General features: G+C 35.0%; 1 pseudogene; it reads left to right on the forward strand.

Moving 5' to 3' along the window:
- The first annotated feature begins 8,335 nt into the window (after positions 1–8,335).
- LOC132169289 (potassium transporter 5-like) lies at positions 8,336–11,346 on the forward strand (annotated as a pseudogene).
- Positions 11,347–13,832: the final 2,486 nt, after the last annotated feature.

Raw genomic sequence — 13,832 nt, forward strand, 5'->3', positions numbered from 1 at the left:
ATATATATATATATATATATACATACACACATTATTTTTAGTCAATTAATTACTTTTCTTTTGTAAATTTTACATTGAATTCAGGAAATTAGATTTTTTTCCTGTGTATCCTAAAAGTAGTTCATTTTATATATATGTTGTTATGTTATTTCGTTCTTCGTTTTTTTTCCCCTTATATTTTGTTCTAATTTATATAATTTTTTTATTCAAATTTACTATTTTTCTTTTGTAAATTTTACGTTGAATTCAAGGAAATGATAGTGAAAAAGAGGTATGAGGTATGGATTTTTAGATTATGTTGATATACTTTTTCCTATAACTCTGAATTTCATTGGAACTAGGGAAAATATAGAGAAAGAGATATTTATTTCATGTTGTATTGTTTTTCCTTTTTTCCTTGTTTTCTGTTCTAATTTATATATTATTTTCATTCAAATTTCTTATTGTTCTTTTGTAAATTTAATTGACTTTGTTGCTCATTATGTTTTTTTGTGTTCTAATATTCCTTCTACGATTTTTTATCTCTTTCTTTGATTAAAGAAATAAAACTACTCCTATGAGAATAAATATTTTAATATGTTTTATGGGTCTTATGATTTAAGGGTCTTATGTTTTAACCCATTCCACATTTTCTTCTTGCTGTTTTGTTTTTTCTTTACACTTCTTTCCTTTTTAAATTACACATATGAGAATTTTTAATTTGTTTTAATTTATATGGATTAAAACTAAAATTATATATGGTTCTTATCAAAGTATATTTTTATGTGATTTATATATTCATGCAAACTTATGTGTAATTGTGTCACTATGTTTAACAATATACTGTTGAATAACCTTTAGTTTTTTTTAAAAAAATTAAAATAGGCATGATAGATCTTTTTACACGAATTCTTTGACCTATAATAAAAAATACAATGGAGATGTGTTTTAAGTTTTAAAATTAAATTATAATGAATAATTCCGCGCATAGCGCGGGTTCTAAGCTAGTTTATATATATATGCATATGCAATACATTAATAGTTTATTTTTCTACTTTCAAATTGTCATAACTTTGGTTAAAAAGTATGAATTGTTGTTGGTCTAATATTTTAAAGGATCCATACTGTCTTGGTGAGAGAGATATGAGCAGAGAGAAGAAGTTTTTCCTTTTAAGCTTTATCAAGGATGCCAGGTTTAGTCCAGAGTTACGGATAATATATTTTCAAATTAGTCCAGATGTTTGGTAGAGTCTCAGTATCAAAGAGAAAGGAAATCACCCTACAAAAAGAAAAATTCCATCTCAATAGCTTAGACTTATTGTAGGGAAAGACAACCATAAAATAATTGTAAAAAAGAAATTTAACCTATGTTGAGAAAAAATATTAATCAAAAGATTAAAATTATTATTTTCTATCATGTCAGAAGTACAAAGGATCTCTTGTTTTATGGTCCATACACGTAAGCTGTATATATATATATATATTCACACAATCAGAACCATGCAATAGTAATCAGCCGAAGTTTTAGTTATCGATCTCTTTCACTGTACTAACAACGAAGGACCTCTTGTTTTGTGGTCCACACAAAAACCGTCGGGTCAGAAGAAAAAAACAAAAAATGTTCACACGTCAAGAAAATTGAGAAATTGATCTTTACAAATAAATCACAATATGACATGCAATACATTAATAGTTATTTTTCTACTTCTAATTTGTGTAAATTTCCTTAAAATTACGAATTAATGTGTTATTAATTTAAGTAAATTAGATTTCTTGGTTTTGCATTATCATTTTTGATGTTAAGGATAATATATTGATCTTAAAATGTCATCAAACGAGTATCACTAGTTGGACACTTTTTTTAGTTTCATATTTATTTTTTCCTCCCTCTCAAAATATAGACATTTTGCTTTGTGATCCACTTTACACACAACTTCAACATGTGATGGATCACAGGGATCAAATGAGTATAATTTGGGGTTGTTGAGAGGGTGTTATTATCGTCTGACCAGGCTGTTTGCATTGTACAATCTTTTCTTGCGATCCACACACAGACTCAACGGTGCATTATTAAGTTGCATCAGTTTTTGGTTGAGGTGTTATTATCGTTTGACATGCATGCATGACTGTTTGCATACTAAATTCATTTTTGTAATGGATTATTGTTTACTATTATGTATATTAAATTATTTTTGACTGATTGATTCTCAAGGTGTATTTTCTACTTACTATACCTGGACAGAAGACTTAGATAGCGATGTATAAGAGGATAATAAATCAACAATAGACTTATAAGTTAATGTGAGAAAGACAAATGCCTGTTTAGAGAGTGATGTATGAGAGGATAATTAATCAACAATAAACCCATAAGTTTGAAAGAAAAGATAATAGCGGAATAACAAAACAAATATAAGGATTTTATGTAGTTCGGTCTATGACTTTTTTTTTTTTTTTTTGACATGTCCACACAAGGAGGAGAGAGAATTCGAACTAGTGACCCCCGCTTCATAAGCCGTGGTCCCCAATCAATTGAGCTACCCTTTAGGGACCTAGACATCCTTAAGGCTTAGATTTTTAGTTTTATATAGGTTATCAATTTTATTTGTAATTCAATAATAGGTTTGATCCAAAGTTTTAAGTTCTAATATATATATATATATATATATATACATATATATATATATTGTAACAAACTGCATTAATTCATCCAAATAAAAGAGATTACAACAACAAAGAACAAAATGAAAATGCAAGCTTAACAGCAGAAACTGATATAGACAGACTCCAAGCACCTCAAAGTACTGGAAGAAGATAGTAACTTGCGAATGCAGCTGATGAAAGCTGCGGCGCACTTTGATGGATAAAACTATCTAAGGTAAGAAAACTCCTATAAACTTAAATCTACACAAGCTTCCAAAGAAACTGTGAAGATAAAGAAGATACATAACAAGGAAAAAGAGATTCCTTTCACAGCCAGAGAGTCTGAAGCCCAACCAGTTTAGGTTATTTTTTGAAAAACGCTATGCCGACTCCAAAAACTTGTTTATCACAATTTATGCGGAATTAATATTATGTAGCAAAAAACAATTCAATCACCCAAAATATATAAAGCAATAAAGAGGCAGACACAGATATTTTGGTTATGAAGAGGAAATCTTTTAGAAACCGATCTAAAAGTAAAACTTCTCCGGGGCAGCCAAACCCAGGAAATCACTATCAAAAGATTATCCAGAGATTACAGACACTAGGAACACTTACAACCCTTTGCAAGGCCTTGGCTCTGTAAGATCGACAAGCCTACAACTCGTCTCCTTGCTCACAATCTTCTTCAACGTGATTCTCCTTTACCGGACCTTCCGATAGACTTCTCAACTGTAGATTTATCAAAGGAATAATTAAAACTCTAAGAGATTCAATTTAGCGCTCACCACATATGATCTCTCTTAGCACAGCCTCTGACGAACTCTCTGGGGGTGAAAATTCGTACTACTCTCTTCTATAATGATGCATATATACCCCCGACAAAACCCTAGACTTAACCCACTTAAAATCACGTTTTTGGGCCTAAAACTTACGGGGTGTCCGGACATGTTAATGGGCGGTCCGGACACGGCTTTGCGGAGCAAGATTTTAGTTTCTGGAAATGAGGTCCGGACCCGGGGAATTGAGGTCCGGACCCGGCCTGTCCAGTCTTGATCAACAGCTCCGATCGATAGGCGTTTGTGGTCCGATTGAGCTGAAATTTTGCAGGGACATTCATAACACATGAATCTACATTATGAACGGTGAAGATTGGATTCTGAGCATCTATATCAGTGTTTGAGCCGTGAACAGTAGCATATGCATTTTGGAACTGAAGTAAGCCAACACAAGAACTAACAAACTCCTCCTTTGGCAATTCAGTGACAAAACCAAAATGTCGAGCCAATCCCATCATCTCCCCATATTTACTCCCCCTTTTTGTCACAGAATGACAAAAGGTCTTCATGTTTCCTGAAACACTTCACAAAATATATCAAGGCATATGTGGAACAAGAAGACATAAATAAAACTCATGATAAAAAAATGACGTAGAATGCGTGATTATAAAGAAACATCAACAAAACTCCCCCTCAATGTATGACTCAATTAACAACAGGAAACTGAAAATGCAAAGCATGTTTCTCCCCTTTAAAAGTTAAATGAACACACATGATAACACATCAATGACTCATGTATTGCACAATGAATATCCAAACATGCTCCAAATATGTAAAATATACATGAGACTAGAAATGGCTAGAAACTCATATTGCTTAACCCAAGCCAAGAAAATGTTCCATTCAACTTATGCTTGTGTGGTGTGTGGGTAAGCCATCCAAAGAGAAAAAATTTCAATTTACAAAATGAGGAGAAAGTTTCACCACCATGAGGTTTTGACAAGTATATCAAATCAAAAGTTAAACCTTATCATACTAGGGCCTAGCCACTCTCATCCTATACATTTCTCTTTGTAAAATATTTTGCACAAGTTTGACACAGTGAAATAAATTCCTTTTGGAATATGATCTTTTGATTTTATTTGTTTCACTATTTTGTTTATTTTTCTCTTTGAAAAAGTGTCCTTAAACTTTTGGTGCTTATCACAAAAGAGAAAGCAGGAATTTTTAAGCCCTAAGTTCAACTAGCATATGGTCAATTTGAAAAATATGACTAGTCAAAAACCTCATATAGCTACCTAACAGACCTCACAAATAAAGTGAAACAAAACCTCAATTTAAGCTTAAATGTGCACAAAAGATAAAGCATAGGCAAAATGTACCACATAAGCTCAGGCTTTAGGTAACCACAAAAACAACTCCATTGACACAAATTTTCATCTCATGCATATTAAGAACATTCCAAGACGTAAGGAATTACATCCATAAAACGCAACATGAGAAATTAATGGACTATCTAGGTGCATAAGACAAAAGAAAGAAAAAGAAACAATCAAAGTAACATATTTTTGTCTTTTTGAAATTTTTCACAAAAGAAATGCACACAAAAGAAAAACAAATGCAAAACAAAGAAAAATGCAATGCAAAACAAAACAACATGCTTGAATTGAGATTACAACAGGCAAGACATAAATGTCCTTTAGCATTAAACTTTCATCACATCTTATAGGTCCCACTACAAAATAATGATTTGGTTTAATAACTACTTCTAGGTCTTCACAAGACATTACACATTCCTGAACATTTGATTAGCAAGTAGACAAAAATCTTGGTGGTCCGCACACAACATCTCATCTATAAGCTTTTCAAAGATCATGATATATGAATTTCTTGAAAAATCCTTTATGAATATGCCTCAAAACATGAATCTCAAAACAATCATGTATATACTCTTCATACAGAAAGTGTAACAACAAAAACAATGCAATGCATAAACAATAAAACAAAAACAAAAAAAAATGCAAAAAAAAAAAAAAACAACATGTTCTAGGATATTACAAAATAAGCAAAACAATCAATCCTAGGCATGTTATTGACTCACCTAACTTTAGGTGAGATCACTACCACTCCCCCTCAATGGGTGAATGATATCATCCTTCCTAACCCACACTTGAGAAATCTTAGGTCTAGACTTATGACTTTGCTCAAACTTATCTAGCCTAGATAGCACTTCTCTCATCATTATGACCAAACCCTCACTTTCTTTCCTAGAATAGGAATTTTCACTTTTATGCTTATGGGATTTCAAATCAAAACAATTTGATCGAATATGACCAACCTTTCCACAATGATGACAAGTGAGCACAAACCTTTTAGAAGGTAATTTTCTATGAGGATGCATGACTCTAAGCTTAGGGTAAGATGCATGATGCTTAACATAAATTTTCTTACATTTCTTACCATGGAGAGTCGGAGCAGCTGCATGATTTTCTTTCTTTGGAGCAGCTTTGAATTTCCAACAGTTTGGTCTAATGTGACCAACAATCCCACAATGATGGCATGTAGGAAAAAACTTACCTTGAGTTTGTTTAACTGAAGGAGTCTTAGAAAAATTAGCCTTGGTTTCTTTAACATTCACAGGCTTAACATTCAAGGACTCATTAGAAACATGTGAAGTAGATGCACCAACATTATCAACAATCATACTAGGCTTGTTAGGAACAAATTCTTCAGTACAAAGAAAACTTTTCAAATTATCACTAGAGAAATTTCGTGAGAGTTCCTTAGAAACATTCAATTCATTCTCAAGTGATAAAGACTTTTCAACAAGCACAGAAATCTCAGATTTCAAAGAATCAATCAAGATATGTGATTTAGACAAATCATTCGCCAAAGATTCTTTATCAGATTTCAAAGAATCAATTAGGACATATGATTCAGACAATTCATTAACAATAGATTCATTCACATGTTTAAGATCTTGAAAATCTCCCAAACAATTTGTGTATTGATGTCTCAAAATAGTGAATTTTTCCAACAAATTGTTGAAGGAGTTTATAAGATCATATTCCCCTTGAGAAGTATTCATAGCAAACAGGAGTCAACAGATCTCACTCAAGAATTTAATCCAAACAGAGTGAACCCGCTCTGATACCAATTGAAAAACGCTATGCCGACTCCAAAAACTTGTTTATCACAATTTATGCGGAATTAATATTATGAAGCAATAAACAATTCAATCACCCAAAATATATAAAGCAATAAAGAGGCAGACACAGATATTTTGGTTACGAAGAGGAAACCTTTTAGAAACCGATCTAAAAGTAAAACTTCTCCGGGGCAGCCAAACCCAGGAAATCATTATCAAAAGATTATCCAGAGATTACAGACACTAGGAACACTTACAACCCTTTGCAAGACCTTGGCTCTGTAAGATCGACAAGCCTACAACTCGTCTCCTTGCTCACAATCTTCTTCAACGTGATTCTCCTTTACCGGACCCTTCCGATAGACTTTTCAACCGTAGATTTATCAAAGGAATAACTAAAACTCTAAGAGATTTAATTTAACGCTCACCACATATGATCTCTCTTAGCACAGCCTCCGACGAACTCTCTAGGGGTGAAAATTCATACTTCTCTCTTCTATAATGATGTATATATACCCCCGACAAAACCCTAGACCTAACCCACTTAAAATCATGTTTTTGGGCCTAAAACTTACGGGGTGTCTAGACATGTTAATGGGCGGTCCGGACACGGCTTTGCGGAGCAAGATTTTAGTTTCTGGAAATGAGGTCCGGACCCGGGGAATTGCGGTCCGGACCCGGACTGTCCAGTCTTGATCAACAGCTCCGATCGATGGGCGTTTGTGGTCCGATTAAGCTGAAATTTTGCAGGGACGTTCACAACACATGAATCTACATTATGAACGGTAGAGATTGAATTCTGAGCATTCTATGTCAGTGTTTGAGCCCGTGAACAGTAGCATCTGCATTTTAGAACTGAATTAAGCCAACATAAGAACTAACACTCTGGAAACAGCTTCCACCATACTTGGTTCAGAATATGCTGCTGCTGCTGATGCTTCAGTACTAGACATTTCTGCAACCCCAGAAACTCTATTACTATTCAATTGGAGAAGAAGCACTATGTAATATTCCAATTTTAGAACGAGGATGGAGGTCAGCTTACAACAGGAGCCGACATGTTTGAACTATCGGGCTACCAAAACGCCTTTTTCAGTGCGTAAATCCCAATTAAGGACGCCGATCCTTCTTGGCAAGTTGCTGTTTAGTCAGATTTTTTTTCTTTTTCTTTTTCATATTTTTTAATGGTCAAAATTTAATTTTTTTTTACGCAATTAAACATCATTTTTTTTACGCAATTAAAAGTCTTCTACAATAATTTCTTGTGCGAAACCGAGCTCGAGCTCGGTTCTTGAACGAGCCGAGCCCCTTAACTGGTACTCGGCTCGGCCGGCTCGCCAGACCTTTGCATGGCCGGCCGGGGTGGTATTCACCGTTTTCGGCTTTTTAGAGGTTCTCTGACCTGCCACCGTAGCTGTGGTGATGGTGCTAACGCACTGCACCATTTCCTGGCCCGACCCATTTCGCTTTTTCTGCAAAAATCATAAAGAAAATGAACTATAAAGTAAAACCTATACAGATTAAAAGCTCTGCTTTTATTTGCCAAACAAGCTTAAAAACAGAGTACATACAGTTGCAGCACAGTCCACATCAAGATCCACGGCAACTTCACCATCGCCATCATCATCTGCCAGCAAAAGCTGAGAGAAACTGGTTGCCCCTCTGAGATGGTCATCCCCAAATCCCTCATTCTCCGCCATCAGAAACCCTTAAATCAATCTTCCACCCATCAAAAAAAAAAAAAAAACCCAAGTGTACAAAAATCAGGACTTTAATCTCCTCTTGACCAATGGCATGCAGTGATGGTGAGCAACCGAGACAGAGAGACGGCGGGAGACGAGTGAGACAGACGATTGGCAACCGAGACAAGAGACCGGCAGCGGCGAGAGAGCAGGCGGCAGGGTCTGCAGGGATGAGCGTGAGAGACGACCGAGTGAGACAGAGACGATCGGCAACAGGGAGAGAGCAAGCGGCGGCGAGAATGATGGCTGCGTGAGTCTTGAGAGAACTGATGATTAAGTTTAGGGTTAGATGAACATGAAAGTATATACCATTTCCAAACACTCAATTTCATCAACTCAAAATTTAATGTCTGGGCAGCTAATATTTTATAAATCATTAAATTTAAAAAATTAAAGGCTACGATTTCATAAGATAAGATTTTTCTATTTTTAGTAATTGAAGCCTTTGGAGGTCTCAATCCTACTAGCCTCAGGTCCAGCTGTTTCCAAAAAGAAACACCTTTATAGTGATCAAACGGCGTCTTCTACAATGTCAAAAGTGCTGACGTCATAGTGGAAATCTGGAACGTCTTGGCCTCTTTTAGAAGATAATAATTTGTTTAATTAATGTTGGATCAAAATATTCCACTACTTTAGAATATACTTGAAGAAAAGTGGGAATGGGCTAATTAATTGTTAAGATAAAGTGGACTTAACTCCTTCAAATTATCATGATAATTTACTCTTAAAACTAATAATTAAGAAATTACTCCTATAGAATTTTTAGTAAGACAAAAATATTCTTAAAAATTTGAAAAAAAAAAATTAAAAATTAAAAATTAATATTTTTATTTTTGTTTTAGTAAGGGCAATTTCTTTATTTTTTTATTTTTTAAATTTGGAGTACATTGTCATTAATGTTTTGGTAGTTTGGAAGGTAAACTGTCGCAATTGATAATTTGAGGGGGTTAAATGGACTTTACCCTAATTGTTATTTTATATTTTAATCTAATGAACTTCAACAATAATAATAGTCCTTTTTATATTGTTCATAGGGTAATGCTAGCCTGCTAGGGACCAAACATACTGGTATATATATGAATAATCTTAATTAATTAATGTGTGATTTTTTTTTAGGAGGGACATTTGCATTGTACTACAAGCTATATTCCCGATATGCGAAGGTGGGTTTGATCCCAAGTCAGCAAGCAGAGGACCAGGAGGTCTCGAATTTCCAGCTCGAGTTGCCGAATAGCTGTTCGAAGAGGGCATCACGGCTCAAGTCTAAGCTCGAAAATAGCCAGTTCACCAAGTTCTTCCTTTTGTTCGCCACCATGCTTGGTACTTCCATGGTCATTGGCGACGGCATCCTCACCCCTAGCTTGCATCTCCCGTTTGTTTGTCTTTTAACTTATACTATTCTTTATAATAATTCTAGAAAGATACATTGAGGTGAAACAGTGTGGTTCGATCTATTCGGACTCTTAAAATATGACTTAAGTTATAATTTTAAATGCCATAAAAAAGTCTTCATTTATTTCATTGAACACTAATTGATTTTCAAATGATATGGTCAAAGATAGATAAAAAAAAAAAAAAAAAAAAAAAATGTGAGTTTGTAACTTATTTATCATTGATAATAATGTACTTAAATTTTAAGATACTTAAAATAATACTTTGTCAAAACGAAATACTAATTAAGATAGTGGAGTTGAACAATAAATTTTTTGATTATTTTTATTGTTAAGGAATCCCATATTGATTAGATATATAATTTTTCTCCTGAGTTAGGTGCCACTTTGTCAGCATGCATCAATGACAAGATTTTTTTTTTCTTCAATCTGCAAGAGTTGCGTCTCTTACTGTTTTATTGATCTTCTCCGTTGAGCTTTGGCTTATTTAATTTCCTGTCACAATTGATGGAAGTTTTGTCAGCGGTGGGAGGGATCAAGCAAGCTACGTCTGCAATGACGGACAGTAAGTCCCATCTGAAACACCAGACATTTTTTCGGGGTCCCATTTTTCTTTATTAATTTCCTAATAATGTATGCCCATTTTGACTACTAAAATGCATGGCGACAAAGTTTAAGAATAAACACTTTATTATTTTGACACATCAAACACTTTTGTACGTGGGGCAAAACAAAGTTTAAGAATAAAATTAATTAAGATGCTTTAGTGTTAATTAACAAATTATATATTCATAATACATCTTCTTTGTATACAGACATACTTCTCATTATCTCCAATGTTCTTGTCGTTGGCACTGTGGAGCTTCTGTATTTAAGCTCGGTCCTCTACAAATTCGACCAAGGAGGATATCTTCCACTAGCCTTCGCCGCAGCTGTAACGACTATTGTGTATGTTTGGAATGATGTGTACAGAAGAAAGTATTACTTCGAGCTTGATCACAAAATCTCTCCGGATAAGCTCAAGGAGGTTGTCACCGGAGCAAACTTTAGTCAAATTCCTGGTCTTACAATGTTCTATTCTGAGCTTGTTCAGGGAATCCAGCCGATTTTCAAGCGCTATGTTGAAAATGTGCCGGCATTTGCACTCGGTTCTTGTTTTTGTTTCCATCAAGTCATTGCCGATCGGCAAAGTTTCTGTGGAAGAGCGTTTCCTCATCCGTCGAGTGGAGCCTAAAGATCTCAATTTGTTTCGCTGTGTTGTGAGATATGGATACATGGATGTGCACAATGAGCAGGACCCTTTTGAGGTCTTGTTGATTGAGACATTGAAGGAGTTTATTGCATATGATTTTTGGTTTTCTCAAAGAACGCTCAACAATGATGAAAATAATGGGAACAATGGTGCGGTGGTTTATGGAGCGAATGATGAAAAGAAAAGACACAAGGGAGATTGAGGTTGTGGAAAAAGCATGTCGTGCTGGGGTTGTTCATTTGATTGGTGAGAATGAAGTGGTCGCGGGGAAAGCGGCTGGTATATATAGGAAAGAGAATTTTGATAGATTATGCTTACAATTTCTTGAGGAGAAATTTGAGACAGGCTGAGAAAGTATTTGATATTCCTCGATCACAAACGCATGCTGAAAGTGGGCATGACTTATGAACTCTAGAAACTGTGTGAATTGAAGAAGAAGCTAAGAATACACATTTAGATGACATAATTCACATGTATTATCTTATTTCCTTTTGCTAATTGATATATAGAGAGTATACGCGATGAAAGAATTAATTAAAATACTTTTTTTTTTTTCTTCATATATATGTTCAAGAAGACCATACATATATAGTTTGTGAATTAAAGTAATTAAAGTCATATATAAAGGGAAAGATTCAGAAAGAAAAGTACCTTGGCCCCCCATCCTCTGCCAAATTCAATTATTATGAACCACTAGAGGTTGCAGTCTTGCAGATGCATGCATTGAACCAATTTTACTCAGTACCAAAAAATAAAAAATACAAAAGTCAGGTTCATTTGATTTTTCTAGTGAAGAAAAAACATGGACTCATATAGGCAACTTGGCTTCCTCTTATTTGTGATCATTATGGGCATATTTACAACACGTGTTTGACATTAATGCCGTGGTAGGGTAGCTTGATTGGTCCCTAAGTTAACAAGCAGGAGGAAATTTCCTGCGATGCTGCGCGCGTGACCTTGACTAACTCCCGCGCACTGACGTTGACTAGTACGTATGTAACGTATGGACATGAAAATAATGTTTAATTGCCTTTAAAAGAAAAAAAATAAATTGTAGAGGACTTGTATGGACAGAATTTTCATTCAAATTGGGTTGAAAAAATTCATACAATCCAGTTTAGAGAAAAATTTTATCTTTTTGTATTTATTTTAAATATTTAGATTTAATTTTATTCCCTTATTTTTTAAGAAAAACTTAAAATAAATTTGTACCCTTAAAAAAACTTTGTTATAAATTGATTTACAACACCTAAGCCAAATCTTGTCCTTCAATTCCCAGTAAGCTGTCGAAAAAAAATTTCTTATACTTCTTTTAATGGCACCTAAGTCAAATCCCACCCCTCGATAACTAGCAAATTGCAACTTAAAATTAAATTTTGACTGTTCAATTTTATTTTATTATTATTTTTTTTATTTTTTATTTTTTATTTTTAAATCTCATCAAAATTATCCATTCTGTCAATGACCAATAAACAATAACTTGCCAAGTAGGATCGACGTCCCTTGGGGGGTGGCTGAAGCAACCACATGGCCTTTAGGGGTCGATCGGCCAGCCCCAAGGGCCAAATTATTACTATTATTATTATTTTATATGGCCCTTGGAGATGACCGATCCACCCCAAAGGGCCTTCGGCCACCCTCAACCAGGCCTTGGCGGTGGATCGGCCATCCCCAAGGGCCAAATCAAATTTTTATTTATTTATTTATATTTTTTTAATTTGGCCTTTGGGGGTGGCAGAACCATCCCCAATAACCATTGGGATGGCCTCGGCCACCACAGACTGGCCGATTTGGGGTGGCTGAAGCAACCCCCATGCGCAAAGTGGGTGGCAACCACCCTTTACTTTTTTTTTGTTTTTGTTTTTACTATTTTAAAAATATAAATAATATTTTATTATAATTTATATCAATGGAACAGATGTTTCATTTATGGCCTCCAGGATTTCTATAGAGAGATCTTGACCATTAACTGAATATTCTTTAGTCTAAAATAGACCGAAGAGGATCCTATTCTGTGTTGGATCCATCTTGATCCTCTCCGGTCCATTTGGATTTTGGATAAGAGAGTATCCAATTGATGGTCAGGATCTCTCTAGGAGGCCATAAATCGGACATTTGTTCCATTAATACAAAGTAAGAAAATATTATATGTTTTTTAAAAAAGAATTAAAAATAAAATAAAAAAAATTTAAAAAAAATTAAGGGGTGACTGGCCACCCCAGTTGGGGCTAGGGGCGGCTTTGGCCACCCCAAACTGTTGATTTGGGGTGGCCGAAGCCACCTCCACAAGCCTTGGGAGAGGCCGATCCACTCCTAAGGGTCATCACCCTAGACTGGCTCTTGGGGGTGGCTAAAGCCACCCCATGACCAAATCAATTTTTTTTTTTTGGTTGTTGGGGGTGGCCGAGCTGGGCTGGTTCGGCCAACCCCAAGGGCCATATATATATATATATTATTTGGCCCTTAGGGATGTCCGATCCACCTCCAAGGGCCATGCCACTCCCAAAGGCCAAATCTTTTTTTTTTTTTTTTTTTTTTTCTGTGCCCCTTAGGGGTGGCTGAACCACCCCCATTGGGGTGGCTTCGCCCACCCTAGACTAGCTGGTTTGGGGTGGTTGAAGCCACTTCCATGCGCAAATTGGGTGGCCGGCCCCTTATTTCTTTTTTAATTTTTTTTATTATATTTTTTATTATTTTTAAAATATAAATAGTATTTCATTATAATTTATATTAATGGAATAGATGTCTCATTTATGGCCCCATGATTTCTATAGAGAGATCTTGACCATTAACTAAATATTCATCAGTCCAAAATGGACTGGAGAGGATCATATTCCGTGTTGGATCCAGATCCTCATTAGTCCGTCCTCTCCGATCTATTTTGGACTGAAGAGTATCCAG

This window comes from Corylus avellana, chromosome ca2 (assembly GCF_901000735.1).
Source record: "Corylus avellana chromosome ca2, CavTom2PMs-1.0".
Lineage (NCBI taxonomy): Eukaryota > Viridiplantae > Streptophyta > Magnoliopsida > Fagales > Betulaceae > Corylus > Corylus avellana.